This window comes from Nematolebias whitei, chromosome 12 (assembly GCF_014905685.2).
Source record: "Nematolebias whitei isolate Nwh7 chromosome 12, NemWhi1, whole genome shotgun sequence".
Lineage (NCBI taxonomy): Eukaryota > Metazoa > Chordata > Actinopteri > Cyprinodontiformes > Rivulidae > Nematolebias > Nematolebias whitei.
This window is the reverse complement of record NC_056509.1, coordinates 1,234,306-1,249,379: the sequence shown is the minus strand read 5'-3', so window position 1 is coordinate 1,249,379 and position 15,074 is coordinate 1,234,306.

Genomic DNA, 15,074 nt, shown 5'->3' with positions numbered 1-15,074 from the left:
CACTTTGATTATCAACATTTGTAAGATAGTAATGATAATAAAAAGAGAGTGTTCTTTTCACTTGAATCTTCAAGAGAGAAAGTCTCAGGATGGGTGAACCTGTATCTATGGAGTCAAATACATGAAATGACAGCTTCTGTCCCACAAGGTTCTAAAGGTCAAGAGTTTTGACCTTAGACTTAGTTCCGACGTAGGCTTAGTCCACTACACAGTGCTTCAGCGCTAAGCAATCTTTTTAGAGTACCAGTTTGGAGACATTTTAATAAGCACAAATCAGAGAAAAACAAACCAGCTTTTATCTTCACAGATACACACACAGACAGAGCGCAGTGGCTCCTCCAGCAGTTCAGAGCGTAAACAAACTACAAAGCACACAGACAGACCTGCAGCATCTGCCCTGCTTCTCCCTCCTCCACCTGGATCAGACCAGGGATGGAAAGTGAAACTGTTTTGCTCGTGAACTCCATCCAAAATTAATCAGTGTGTTAAAACATTCTTGGGGCAGCTGTGGCTGAGTGGTTAGAGCAGTCGTCCTCCAATGCAAGAGTTGGGGATTTGAATCCACCAGCAGTCACATGCCGAAGTGTCCCTGGGCAAGACACTGAACCCCTCATAGCCTCTGATGTGTGTCCCATCGGTGTATGAATGTGATAAAGCTCTGATTAATCTCTTTAGAATGATTTGTTCAATTATCTTTGTAGAGATCTAGTAGAGTGCTGTATGAATGGGTAAATGAGGCACAGATTCTAGTAAAGAGCTTTGAGTATCTTGATCAGATAAAAAGGCGCTATATAAGTACAGTCCTTTTTTTGTTTGTGCCTTTCTCATGAGTGAATTAAACTTTGCTTTTACGTTGGACGCCAATTAATAATATTTGTAGTGAGATAGGTCTTCGGTCTGTGCACCCTTTAACAGGTGTTTACACTAATGTAATCTGGACTGGCCTCACCCTACCACAGATTCTAACATACCTGTCTTGCTGGTGTGGTTCGATCGGACACGCTGAGAAACCCGTGTGCACGGTGAAACTAAAGCCCTGGTGGGTTCTTATTCCCAGCCAGGCCAGCGATGTTTAGGTCTGTCACGAGCCCTCCCAACAGCAGATAGACAGAAAACCGGACTTCTTTCACACAACACAAGGTTTTAACACAAAGTCATCTGATCTGATTTAAGATTTTATTGTTTCTGACTGAGTTTATGCTTTTTGTTATTTCCTTGACTTTTGACACAACGTGATCTGATTTAGTATTTCATTGTTTCTAATTGTTTTTGGTTTTATATTTTTATTCCATGTGCTGTAAATATATCTTGCTACTTTTTATCTGATGATGTGATATTTTTGTTAAGCACTTTGGTAACAGTTTCTGTTTTAAATGTGCTCTATAAATAAATCTGACTTGACTTGACTTGACAACAACAAGGACGTGAGTACTTTGTCGTAACATTTTGGTTTTAAACAGCGGAGACTATTTCTTACGCTATAAGTAAAACGAGTCAAGACCTCTTCTAATAAGTGAGATTTCAGGGTTGAGAACTTACAGTCCAAATAAGTATAACGTATAATCAAGACCTTTTTAATAAATGAGATTTTACAGTTTACAAGCAAAAGGTGAGACTTTCTGAATCGAGACCTTAATTGACAAGAAAAAGTGAGACTCATAGTCGAGACCCTTTTAAAGAAAAGAAAAAAAAAGCTCCTGACTCCTGTCGAGATCTTTATAAAACAAAAGGAGCAAGACTCGTAAGCCGGCATTTCTCTAAAAATAGACACGTGCAAACTTCTGTCTGTCTGTGTGTGTATGTTTGGGAGGAAAAGCTGATTTCTGTGACGAGTCCTTGAAAACCTGGCAGTGCTAAGTTCACGGGACTCAAAGCAAGTTTGTTTAACCCTCCATTAGAATTCTCCTTTTTTTTTTTAAACACAACGCTTAAAATCATACCTATAAATCATGAGTAATGAAAATTATGGCCAAAAATATCCAGACTCATACTTTTTTTTTTCCAGAAAATAGAGCTAAAAACAAAACAAAAAACAAAACAAAAAACTAAAACAAAAAATGAAAACTGCAGCTTTGTTTGTCAGACAAAAGATAATACATTGTGGTACCCACTAAAACATAGGAAAAGCGCTAAAATACTTTTGTCTTTTTCGTCTGTAGAATAAGAGTTTCCTAATCATTATGATTTAACTGATAACTGTTCACTATTTGTGTTCCTGATTTTATAACGTTTTTTTCTTTATTTTGTTTTGTTGTTAACGCACATGTTTTGACCAGAGCTATAAAGTCTAGATGACTTTATTTAGTTTTAAATAAAATCACAAGATCAGTGTGAGTAGTCCCAGAGCTGTTATCCGACTGCAGCCAGCAGCTCTATCTAAAAGAACCGACACACACACACACACACGCAGCGCTGCACTAAAACATAATCTATGTTTGTGTGGGAGATGCTGAAGCTTAGAGCTACATGACACACGCTGAAGATTATGTAATCAACATTTAGAAAAATTATACTACTAAAGTTGAAAAATAAATGAAAGCAACAGATTAATTTTATTATATTTTTTAGTTATTCAGCACCACAAATTGTATGTCACACAAACGCTGATTTGGCTAGCTGTATTTTTTTTTTTTTTTTTAAAGTTAAGTATTATTAATATTTTTCTTTTATGAACCAATTATAACTATTTTCACATTTTTTCAACAAGCAAAATGGATTTTGTTTTTTAATATTATGGCTAGGTATTGAAAAAAAACAAACAAACAATGACCTCAATACCCCATGCTCGAATCAAACCAAGAAAAAAATGACCCATGGTCTTTGCCATGTGTCAACTGGAGGGAGGTATCTTAATACAGAAGCATTTTCATACATACATTTTTTTTCTTTCTAAAACTGTACAGGCAAACATCAATTGGCAGAAGTGTACACAGACAGCCAATGCACTGCTGACCTCTACTGACAGACCAGTAACACTGCAAAAGAGAAAGAAGCCAAAAAAAAAAAAGACAAATTCACTGTCTCCTGATTTCCTCTCCTCCACAGGAAACATCACAAATCCAGCCAGGAGATTGGGTCTTCATTAAGGTCATCACTGCTGACCACACCAACAGCTGTAAAAATCGCTGAATGACCCAGATGGATGTCATCTCAGTCATTATAAGGCTCAGAGGGTGCTGGACCCTTAAGGTCACCTGGGTAGTGGGGAAGTCAGACTACAAAGGGGGTTGTCCTTTTAGTGGGCAATCATATCAATGTCTGTGAAGCAACCAACGATCCCTACTCTTTAGGACCTACAGGTCTGGTGACTCTGAGTCCTTAGCAGCAATGAGGAGTCCACATGCCAGGTGTATCCTATGTTGAGTTGTGGCTATAGCATGTCATGTAGTCAGAGGTGACCTCAATGATTTGATGAACCCTGATCTAGAACACCCTCACAACTACAGCACCAACCTATGGTGGCAGCTGATGAACAAAACCACTTATGAAGGAAAGACTACTAATTGCAATGTATGTGCTCATCTACCCTATGCCACCCACAATTCAGACTTGCGACCTGCAGCTGTGTCTACAGCTCAACAAGAATGTCTATATGGCCTGAGCACCCACCCAGGAACAAGCAGCTGGGCAAAACGAAGCTATACAACGCCACTGTCCAGTGGGGTGAAGGGTATGCACACAGACTTACACAGACGACTAGCCATGGTAACTATGGGATACAACTGCACGTCAAATTGTAGCATCACTGATGTCATCCCCCTACCACAGATGTCCATCAAACTGCCTGAACTGATCACATTGACAAATATGCCAACAGGCGCCCTGGGATACTGTGTTTTCAACAATGGCACCATTTCTGTAGGCCTGGTGCCCTTGAATCTATGTAAAAAGGTGTATACCTTCTGTGACATTGACCAGCCACACAAAGGTAAACCTAATTACCTGAATTGTGTTTTTTGCAAAGCAAACTATTACGCCAGTATTCAGGGTATCCCCGGACACTATTGCACTGGATTAGACGATGTCACTGATTGCACAGACCTCCTCCACCAACTGACCTTTAACATCAGCCTACCAACGAGAGGACGCCAGAAGACCACCCACTGCAGCATTGCAGTACCAGGTGACAAAGGTTCTCGTGTGTTAACTGACTGGTATTTCTTATGTGGACACAGAGCCTATACAGCGTTACCACCTGATTGGGGGGGCCTTTATGCATTGGTCCCCCTTTCCAACCCGATGATCGTGTTAAGGAAAGCACTGACACCTCCAGCTCTCAGGATGACACGCTCCCCAATGCCAGAAGTGACCAGGTGGGGAGGGCTTACCACCAACACTAGCGTCCCATGGGAATTCAAGGTCTGGAATGGAGGAGAAAAGTTCTTCCAAGGACTCTTTCCATGGTTCCCGGTTTCCGGCTGTTCGTCCCGGCTGCACTTTCTCCGGCTGGAGGAGGCGAGGACCCGACGTAAACAAACTGAAACCGCTGATCTGCGCCCCCACCCCCTCAACTTCTCCCTCAGCTGCTGACCCAACAAGGTTTGCTCTCCTCAATGTGAGGTCTTTAACAAACAAAACCTTCATCATGAACGACTTTTTCTGCACAAATATTATTAAACCTTTATTTTACCAGGAAGAAATCCATTGAGATCATCAACCTCTTTTACAAGGATGTCCTGGGCTATATACACATATAGCAACAGTCTTAAAAACAGTATCAATGCATTAAAAATAAAAAATAAGTAAAAGAAACATACATCAATAAAACATAAAATACAATGTAAGTTAAGAAAATCACAAAACAGTTAAACATTACAGGTACAAGATTTGACTAAAACCTCAGACAATTTTTGTTTAAAACTAGCTAATGGAATAAAAGACTCTAACCTCAACTTAAGCTGCAGATCGTTCCAAGACCACGGGCCGAAATAGGACAAATTCATCTTTGCTGACTCTGTGCGTACAAAGGGTACCTTAAACCTCAGCCAGCTACTGGCCCTGAGACTGTGTGTGTTCTGTAGTGAAATGAAATTGGAGCAGATATATGATGGTAATTTTCCTAAAATGGCTTTGTATATGAAAATATACCAATGCTTCATTCTTCGAACATTGAGAGAAGTAAGTCCAGCAAGGGTGTATAGAGTACAATGATGAGTCCTAAAGGATGAACCTGTTATATACCTCAGAGCAGCATGGTAAATAGGGTCCAATTTAGCTAAGGTAGTGGGAGAGGTAAATCTATAGACTGTGTCTCCATAGTCCAACTGTGATAAAAACAAACTTGTTACAAGCCGCTTACGAGAAGAAGTAGAAAAACATGATTTCAGTCTGTACAAAACACTTAGAGTAAATTTTAGCTTTTTTGTTAGATATGCAATGTGATGTTTAAAATTAAGATCTTTATCCAGCCAAATACCAAGATATTTGTATGTGTCTACAAGTTCTATGACATGGCCATTCAGAGTTTTGATAGTAGGGATGGTTACCACAGAATTATGGGAAAACAGCATTATTTTGGTTTTGTTAGCATTCAAGACCAATTTTGAATCACAGAGAGCTTTCTGTAAGAAGTTGAAATCTGTCTGAAGATTTGACTGTACTGCATCTAGAGAGGGTGCTGATGAATATAGAACTGTATCATCTGCATACATATGGTAAGAGGAGAATTTAAGTTGATCGCAGATTTGATTAATATAGAGTAAAAAGAGTAAGGGCCCTAAAATAGACCCTTGTGGCACCCCCTTGTTCAGTGTGACCGCATCTGACAAAACTGAACCGAATCGAACAAACTGTATGCGTTTAGTTAGGTAGCTGTTAAACCAACTAACAATGTTTGTATTAAAACCAAGTTTTTGTATGATATTGATTAGGTGACAGTGGTCCACGGTGTCAAACGCCTTAGATAGATCAATAAACAATGCTAAACAAGCATGCTTACTTCCAAGCGCTGTTTTAAAATCATCTATAACTTTTAAGGTTGTTGTAATTGTACTGTGTCCTGCTCTGAAGCCAGACTGGAAATTGTTTAAAATGTTGTGAGTTTGTAGTAACTGTTTGAGCTGGACAGACACCAATGACTCAAAAACTTTTGCCAGAACTGAAAGATTAGAAATTGGTCTGTAATTGTTCATGTCTGTGGGATCACCAGATTTAAGTAAAGGAGTAACAAAAGCCTGTTTCCACAAAGCAGGAAATGTATTTGAAGCAAATGACAAATTAAAAATGTCAGTCACGGGTTGTGCAATAATTGGAGCAGCTAACTTAAGGAAAAAAGGATCAAGTCCATCAGGCCCTGCAGATTTCTGAAGGTCTAATGTTTGCAAAGCTTGCAAAACATCTGACAATAGCAAAGGTGTAAAGCTAAAGTTGGGATCAGAGTTAGGAATAGATATATTGGATTTATTTACAGATGATTCAGGTGATTGATGAGCAGCCTGTGTTGAATCAAAGATGTGACCAGCCTTTTTGAAGTAATTATTAAATAAATTTGACATGTCCTTTTTATCAGTAATCAAAGAATCATTATGCTTCAATTTCTGAGGGAGGTTGGAAGCTTGCTTATTTTGTAACCTTTTAATTGTCTTCCAAAACTTGGAGTGGTCATTAAAGTTATCTGTGGTTAGGTTTAAATAATAGCTGGATTTAGATTTTCTAATAAATGAAGTGCTTTTATTTCTAAGTTCACGAAAGCGCTGCCAATCGGATTCAGACTTGGTTTTTCTTGCAACTGACCGTTGTTTATTTCGCTCATGTAACAAATCTGCCAAATCCTTTGTGAACCAGGGACTATCTCTATTTTTTATTCTAAGTTTTTTAAATGGAGCATGTTTATTTATTATCAAAATGAATTTTTCTTGGAAAAAGATGGCAGCATCATCAACAAAAGGTATTAAAGTTATTTGTTGCCAGTTCACCAGAGCTAAATCGTGAAGAAAGGCTTGCTCTGAGAAATGTTTAAAGTAACGTTTTTTGACAATTCGACTTTTTGATTTTGACATTTTTGTGTTTCTCACACATGCAATGCAGCAATGATCACTGATATCATTCGAAAAAACTCCTATGGCTGTATACTTGTAAGGAGTATTTGTTAAAATAATGTCAATCAGTGTATCATTGCCTGGTTTTGCTGAATTGATCCTAGTAGGGCTATCAATAAGCTGGGTGAGGTTCAGTGTGTCACATGACTGTTTAAAAATGGAAGATTTCTCACTTAACCAATCTAAGTTCAGATCCCCCATTAATATAAACTCATGAGACAAATATTTAGATAAAACATCAGACAGATTAGTGATAGAATCAGCAGATGCTGAGGGAGGTCTGTAGCACCCACATATTGTAATGGGAGAGTTAGCCAAAATTATTTGTACAGCCAAAAACTCATATTGTTTAGGAATAGATATGGAATGCAGTAGTGATCCTTGTAAATGCTCAGATACATACATGGCCACACCTCCAGCTCTGCCTTTTCTATCTGCTCGAAACACATTATAACCAGCAATATAGATAATGTCATCAGGTACACTTGGTTTTAACCAGGACTCTGAAACAATCACTATATCAGGTTTAGCAGTGATGAACCACGTTTTGAACAGATCGAATTTCCGAACTAGGCTTCTTGCATTAAAGTGTAAAAAACCAAGACCATGTCTATGGCTAAAGACATCAGGCGTTGATAAGTGACATAGATTATTGACCATAAAAGGCTCTGGGCCAGGATTACTGTTTACATTTCCTGACAGCAACAAAAGCAACAGAATAAATATCCTAGAAAAACTGTTTTTAATCTTGGATTTCAGATGATTGGAGTTTTGCATCCCAGTGTATTGCACTGAACGAACATTGTCCAAAATTAGCAATGTGAAAAATCTTTATATAGGCCTTGCAAAGGGTCACTTCCATGATTACTGATAGACAAAGTGTTTGTTTCTTGGAAAAAAGGATGCATTAAATGAAAAGATTCATCCATATTTGGAGGACACACATTAGTTTTGTGGCACTGCAATAATACCATAAAAACAAAAAATGAAAAAATTAATTTAACGTTGGCCATTTTGAATAATTAGAAATGAGATACTGGGAAACAATAAATGAGCAGATCTGTTTGTTATTGCTGAAGAACTACACCAAGTTTCAGGTAACTTTAGAGAATAATCTTTAAAAGTTTGTCACTTGGATGGATGTTGAGATGGAATCCAGCAGTACAGGCCTAGCTTTGTGAGCAAATGTTAGTAGCTAACAAGCATGCCCAACTAGAAAAGTCGGCTGACAGAGCAAGCAGGGCTGGAGAGTAGGGGCGGAACCGGCTACGGAGGAAGCTAACGCTGATCTGCGTCGGAGAAGAGTTTGAGTTGAACGACAGTTCAAAACTACACCAAACTTGGAGTGTGGAAAAGGCGGTAATTGGCATAAACTGGTGTGTGAATGGTTCGGATGGAAATGGAGTTAGGTAATGAAGAAGAAGGGGAACCAGAAGGGTGGACGACAGTGGGAAGAGGGAGAGGAAGAGGACGGGGTGGAATGAAACTAGGTGAAGGAAAGGGTGTTAGAGATAATCAAGGAAGTAAAAGGGATCTAGAAGAAAGCAGTTCAGAGGAAGAAAGGGTTGTAAGGAGAAAAGTTGGGAATGAGGAATTTAAAGTAATTCTGAAACTTAAGAGCGAGGACGGTCAGGAGAAAATCAGCCCAATTGGGGTGTCAAAAGAAATTAAAAAGAAAATAGGAGATGTTGAAATGGTGAAGATTTTGAGAGACGGAAGCCTTTTGATAGAATGTAAGGATATAGAGCAAAAGAACAAAGCCTTCAATGTGGATAACATATGTAAAAGAGTGGTGCTGGAGAAAAAAATGTTGGGAGATAATATAAAAACTAGAGGAGTGATATATGGGATCCCTCTAGATGAGGATCTAGAAAAACTTAAGAAAAATATAGTTGGAGCAAAGGTGACTAATATGAAAAGGCTGTCAAGAACTGTGGATGGGAAGAGAGTGGGGAGTCAGTCCATTCTAATGGAGTTTGAGGGAAAAGAGCTGCCAATGAGCATAAAAATAGGATATATAAGCTTCCAAGTCAGACCTTATGTACCTCCACCACTTCGGTGCTATAAATGCCAAAGGTACGGACACATTGCGGCAGTATGTAAAGGAAAGCAGAGATGTCCAAAATGTGGGGAAGATCATAAATTTGAAGAATGTAAGGAAGATGTAGAAGAGAAATGTTGTAACTGTGGGGGAAAGCATAGAGTCACGTTCGGAGGGTGTGAGGTCAGGAAGAGGGCTAAAGAAGTTGTGCAGATAAAAACAACTAAAAATATTAGCTATGCAGAAGCTGTAAAAAGTGTGAAGGAACAGGAAAAAAGAGGGGTCGAGCAAACGGGGAACCAAACAAAACAGCAAACTAAAGTAATACCAGAAGATAAAGTCATTTACTCACTGGAAAATCTAGTCTTATTTATAGCATATGTTATCAACTGTACTGTTCAAGCTAAGAACAAAACAGAGAAGATTAAAATAATAGTGAAAGGAGCCGAAAAATTCTTGGGATTCAAGGAAGGAACATGGGAAGAAATAAATAAAAAGTTAGAGGAGGATAAGAAGTCGGGAACAGCAGGTGAAAGTAGTTTATGCTAATACTTCAATGGAATGCTAGAAGCCTGATAGCTAATGGACAAGAATTTAAAGGTTATATTGAAGAACTTGAAAGCGAACCGGATGTAATATGTGTGCAGGAAACGTGGTTAAAAGCAAAATTAGATTTTGTGATTAGGGGTTATGTTAGTGTAAGAAGAGATCGTGAAGAAGGAGGGGGAGGAGGATGTGGAATATTTATAAAACAAGGGGTACAATATCAGGTTGTAGGAAAAGGGAAAGAGCTAGAATTCATAGTAATTGAGGTATGGGAGCAGGGACGTAAATTTAAAATAATAAATTTCTATAATCCATGTAAATCATTATCGGTTGAAATAATGGGGGAACTATTAGATTATTTGGAGGGGAGAGTAATCTGGTGTGGGGATTTCAATGCAAAAAGTACAATGTGGGGTAATAGTAATGATAAAAATGGGCAGATTATAGAAGAAGTAATTGAATTGAAAAATTTGGTATGTATCAATGAGAGAAGCGGAACAAGAATCAATGTTAAAACGGGGACGGAATCAACTATAGATATAACAATAGTGTCGAATGATATTGCTGGTATCTGTGAGTGGTCAGTTGATAAAGAAAATACAGTAGGCAGTGATCATTATCCTATAACTATAAGGGTAGGAATAATAGGAAATAAATATAAAAATAGAGGGGAAAGATTGAACTTTAATAAGGCAGATTGGAGTAAGTTTAGGTATTTAAGTGAAATGTATTTAAATAAGGTAGATTTTAATATGAATATAAATGAAGTAAATGAGAGTATATCAAAGATAATAATGGAAGCTGCAGAAAATTCTATAAAAAAGTCAGGGAGTAATAATGATAAGAAAAAGGTGCCATGGTGGACTAGTGAGTGTAAAGATGCAATTAAATTAAGAAATAAAGCCTTGAAGGTATTAAAACGTAACCCAATTTATTTGAACTTAATTGAGTATAAAAGGAAGCAAGCACTAGTAAGGAGGATTATAAAGACAGCTAAGAGAGATTATTGGAGAAATTTTTGTAGTACAGTAGGAAGAGATACAAAAATTGAGAAGATTTGGAAAATAATTAAAAAAATGAATGGAGTTAAAAGAGAATTTGATTATCCTGTATTAAAAGTTGAGAATGAGGATATAATTAGGGATGAGGATAAAGCTGAGGTATTGGCTAAAGTATTTAGTAAGATACATAGTACAAATAATGTTAGCGAGGAGGGAAGAAAAGGAAGAGAATGTACTGTCCTTAAGTATAAAAATTTAATGGAGAGTGACGAAGATACAAATAATTTTTTGAACGTGGAGTTTACCAAAGTGGAATTAAATAAAGTGCTTAAAAATACCAAAAACACGGCGCCAGGTAAAGATAAAATTTGGTATAGAATGATAAACCAACTAAGTGAGAAGTCAAAAATGATAATATTGACATTGTTTAATAAAATATGGGAGGAGGGGAAATTGCCAGAGTTATGGAAGGAATCTCTTATTGTACCAATAGCTAAACCAGGAAAAGATCATTCAAAACCAGAAAGTTATAGGCCAATAGCATTAACTTCAAATTTATGCAAGATAATGGAAAAAATGATTAATAGTAGATTAGTGTATTATTTGAATAAAAAGGGATATATCTCTAATTATCAAAGTGGTTTTCGGAAAGGTAGGAGTACTAATGACGCAATGTTATGCTTAGAGCATGAAGTAAGAAGAGCACAAGTAAACAAGGAAAGTGTAGTGGCAGTATTTTTTGATATTGAAAAAGCGTATGATATGATGTGGGTAGAGGGTTTATTAATTAAATTATACAAATTAGGGATACAAGGGAAAATATATGAATGGATTAAAGACTTTTTAACAAACAGAAAATTACAAGTAAGAATAGGGGAGGTAGTTTCAGATAAATATGTAGTGGAAAATGGCACACCGCAGGGGAGTATAATAAGTCCATTATTGTTTTCGATTATGATAAATGACATATTTGTAGATATTGGAAAGGACATGGGCTGTTCACTCTTTGCAGATGATGGAGCTATTTGGAAAAGAGGAAAGAATGTGGAGTTTATAGTTAAAAAAATGCAACAGGCTATTATTAATATAGAGTTGTGGGCAAGGCAATGGGGATTCAAATTCTCAGTGGACAAAACGAAGGTAATTATATTTTCAAAAAAAAAAAAAACAAATAAGATAATAGAATTAAAATTATATAATCAAAAAATCGAACAGGTAAAGAGTATAAAATTCTTAGGTTTGTGGTTTGATGAAAAATTAAAGTGGAATATTCACATCCAAAAGATTGTCGATAAATGTAAGAGAAAGTTGAATATATTAAGATGTTTGGTGGGTAATGATTGGGGAGCAGAGAGACAATCGTTACAGCAGATATATATGGGGATAATTAGATCTGACATTGATTATGGATGCTTAGTGTACAGTTCAGCAGCCAAAACTCATTTGGATAAATTAGATAGTATTCAACATCAAGCACTAAGATTATGTACTGGAGCATTCAAAACAACACCAACGGCAGCATTAGAAGTAGAAACGGGGGAAATGCCACTAGATTTAAGGAGGACTAAGTTAGGAATTAATTACTGGTTAAATTTGATGGGCAATAAGGAAGGACATCCAACTCAGGAAATTCTAAAACCATGTTGGGAAAAAGAAAAGAAAGAGATGAGAAGTTATGGATGGAAAATTGAAAAGGACTTAAAGGAACTAAAAGTGGACACTTTAGAAATTAGTCAATCAGATCCAATATCAGTTATACCACCCTGGATTCTACCAGAAGCTATAGTAGATTTATCAATAATGGCAAAGAAACAGGAAAAATCACATGTAAAAGATAGGTTTGCAGTGCAATTGCATTTAAATAGTTATTATGGACATGTTCAAATTTATACAGATGCATCAAAAATTGACGGAAGAATAGGAATAGCATTTACAATCCCAGAATTCAATGTGAATATAGGGAAGCGAGTCACGGATAGGTTATCAATTTATACAGGAGAATTGTTAGCAATACTTTTGGCATTACAATGGATAGAGGATGTAAAACCATTGCAAGCAATAATTTGCTCAGATTCAAGTTCAGCTTTGATAAGTATAAAATATAACACCACAGATAGTAGGATGGATATCTTATTAGAAATATATCATACTCTGTTTAGAATACAAAATATGGGGTTAGTAGTGATATTTGTGTGGGTTCCAGCACATATAGGGTTAGTAGGAAATGAGAAGGCTGATAAAACGGCAAAGAAGGCAACAAAGAAGAACTGAAGAAAATATGGCAGAGAAGGTGGGACGAAGGATTAACAGGAAGGTGGTTTTATAAAATTCAGAAGGCTGTGGGAAGGAAAAGAAGAGGAAGAAGAAGTAGGAAGGAGGAAAGAATAATAACAAGGTTAAGGTTCGGTCATACAGGGCTTAATTATTCGCTTTTTAAAATACAGAAGCATAAAAATGGAAAATGTGAGTATTGTGAGAAGTTTGAAACAATAGAACATGTTATTTTAGAGTGTTGTAAATATGAAGAAGAGAGAAGATGCATGTTGAAAGAGTGCGAAGGTAGTAAAGAAAAGTTTAATTTAATAGAATTTGTGAGGAGAGATCTGGGAAGTAGACATATTCAAATAATTATTCGGTATCTTAAAAAAACAAAGTTATTCCATAGAATCTGAGTAGAGAAAGATATATAACTATATGCAAGTTAGGTTATATAAGTAAGTGTGTATGTTTAATCAGGAATTAATGGAGGGATTAGGTAGAAAACGAAAGTATATAGACCATTTCGAACCACACTCCATACCGGTAAGTGGCGGTAATGCTACTTAAAGTTTTTTGCCAACCGCCAATAAAAACCAAGAAGAAGAAGAAGAAGAAGAAGAAGCAGGGCTGGAGAAGCTAGTCAGAAGTGCAGGCATAGCTAGAGATGATGGTTACCAGAACAGGCCCAGCTGGAGAAGCCAGTCAGCAGTGCAGGCAGGGCTGGAGAAACTGGTTACCAGAGCAGGCCCAGCTGGAAAAGCCAGTCAGCAGTGCAGGCAGGGCTGGAGAAACTGGTTACCAGAGCAGGCCCAGCTGGAGAAGCCAGTCAGCAGTGCAGGCAGGGCTGGATTTATGTGAGGAGCAGACTGCTTTGAGTAACTCATAGCAGAACTCTCATTAGCAGGACGGATATAATCTGGACTTCATATTTCTGACGGAGACTTGGCTTCCTCCGGGTGAGTCAAGTGTGTTTTCTGAACTGGTGCCTGCTGATTGTACTTTTCTTAATTGCCCGAGGTCATCTGGAAGAGGCGGAGGAGTTTTGGCTGTTTTTAAGAAAATCTGGAAATGCAGACTGTTACAGACACCATCTTTTCAGATGTAGATGAACAGATGCAGAGATATATTCATCAATTAAAACGGATTCCTCATTTTTCTGGACTGAATAAAACATGCATTGAATTTAATGAAATGCAAACGTGAGACGTCATTTATCTTTGACCCATCAAAATGAATGCGGTCATTTATTTACAGAATCAAAGTTTAACATCAAACATTTACATTAATTTGGCAAAATATGAAAATAACAACATAATCAATCAATCAGGAAAACCATACGGCCATGATTTTCCGTTGCTTCACCACAGACATTTATGAAAACTGTACAATTATGATCAATTATCCACACGGCGGTGGATGAGCACTTTACACAGACATTTCTAAAATATCTGGAAGGATTTCTACTTTAGAGAAGAATTTAAAGATGGGAATGAAGTTTAAAGGGAGTAAAAGATGGTATGTGAGGGGAAGTGTTCACCAGAACCGACACTCTCCATCAGAACCCAGCTTTCCCCGGTACGCTTGGTAGGAAACTTGACTCATTACCTTTCTGAAGATTAATCAGCAGATATGGAGGTCCAGTTAACGCTACCTGTCCAGCGTCCCCATAGGATGGCTGAACTCGTCCGAAGTAGTGACGAGATTCCGTCCGACACCAGCTCACATCAGCAATAGCAATAATCCAACTCGGAGGAGCCTTATCATGCTGGACTTCTGTTCTCCCAAACAACTTCTCAGCGCAGAACCGAACTGCTCAGAAGCTTCACCGAACTGAACTTCTCCGCGCAGAACTGAACTGAGAGAACTAGGAAGTACCGGCATTTTAAAGAGCTCTATTTCCGGTATATTTGAGCGTCCCTTATTGGGTAATATCAACCAGACAGGGGTGTGTTTTGTGATGTCAGAGGTTACTAGAAGTCAGAAAAGAGCAAGAATTGTTATGGAACAGATTAAACTGTTCTCAGAGACAGAGAGAGTTTTGTTTTGGCGAGTTTTAGAAACAGGTGCCAACTCCGTTGGCGTCTGAGAGGATGTAAACAAGACAGTTGTTCCAACACATGTCTGCTTCGACTCCTGACCTTGGAAAACGCACACTTGCTCATTCAAAGACAGAAATCAGAAAATGCATAA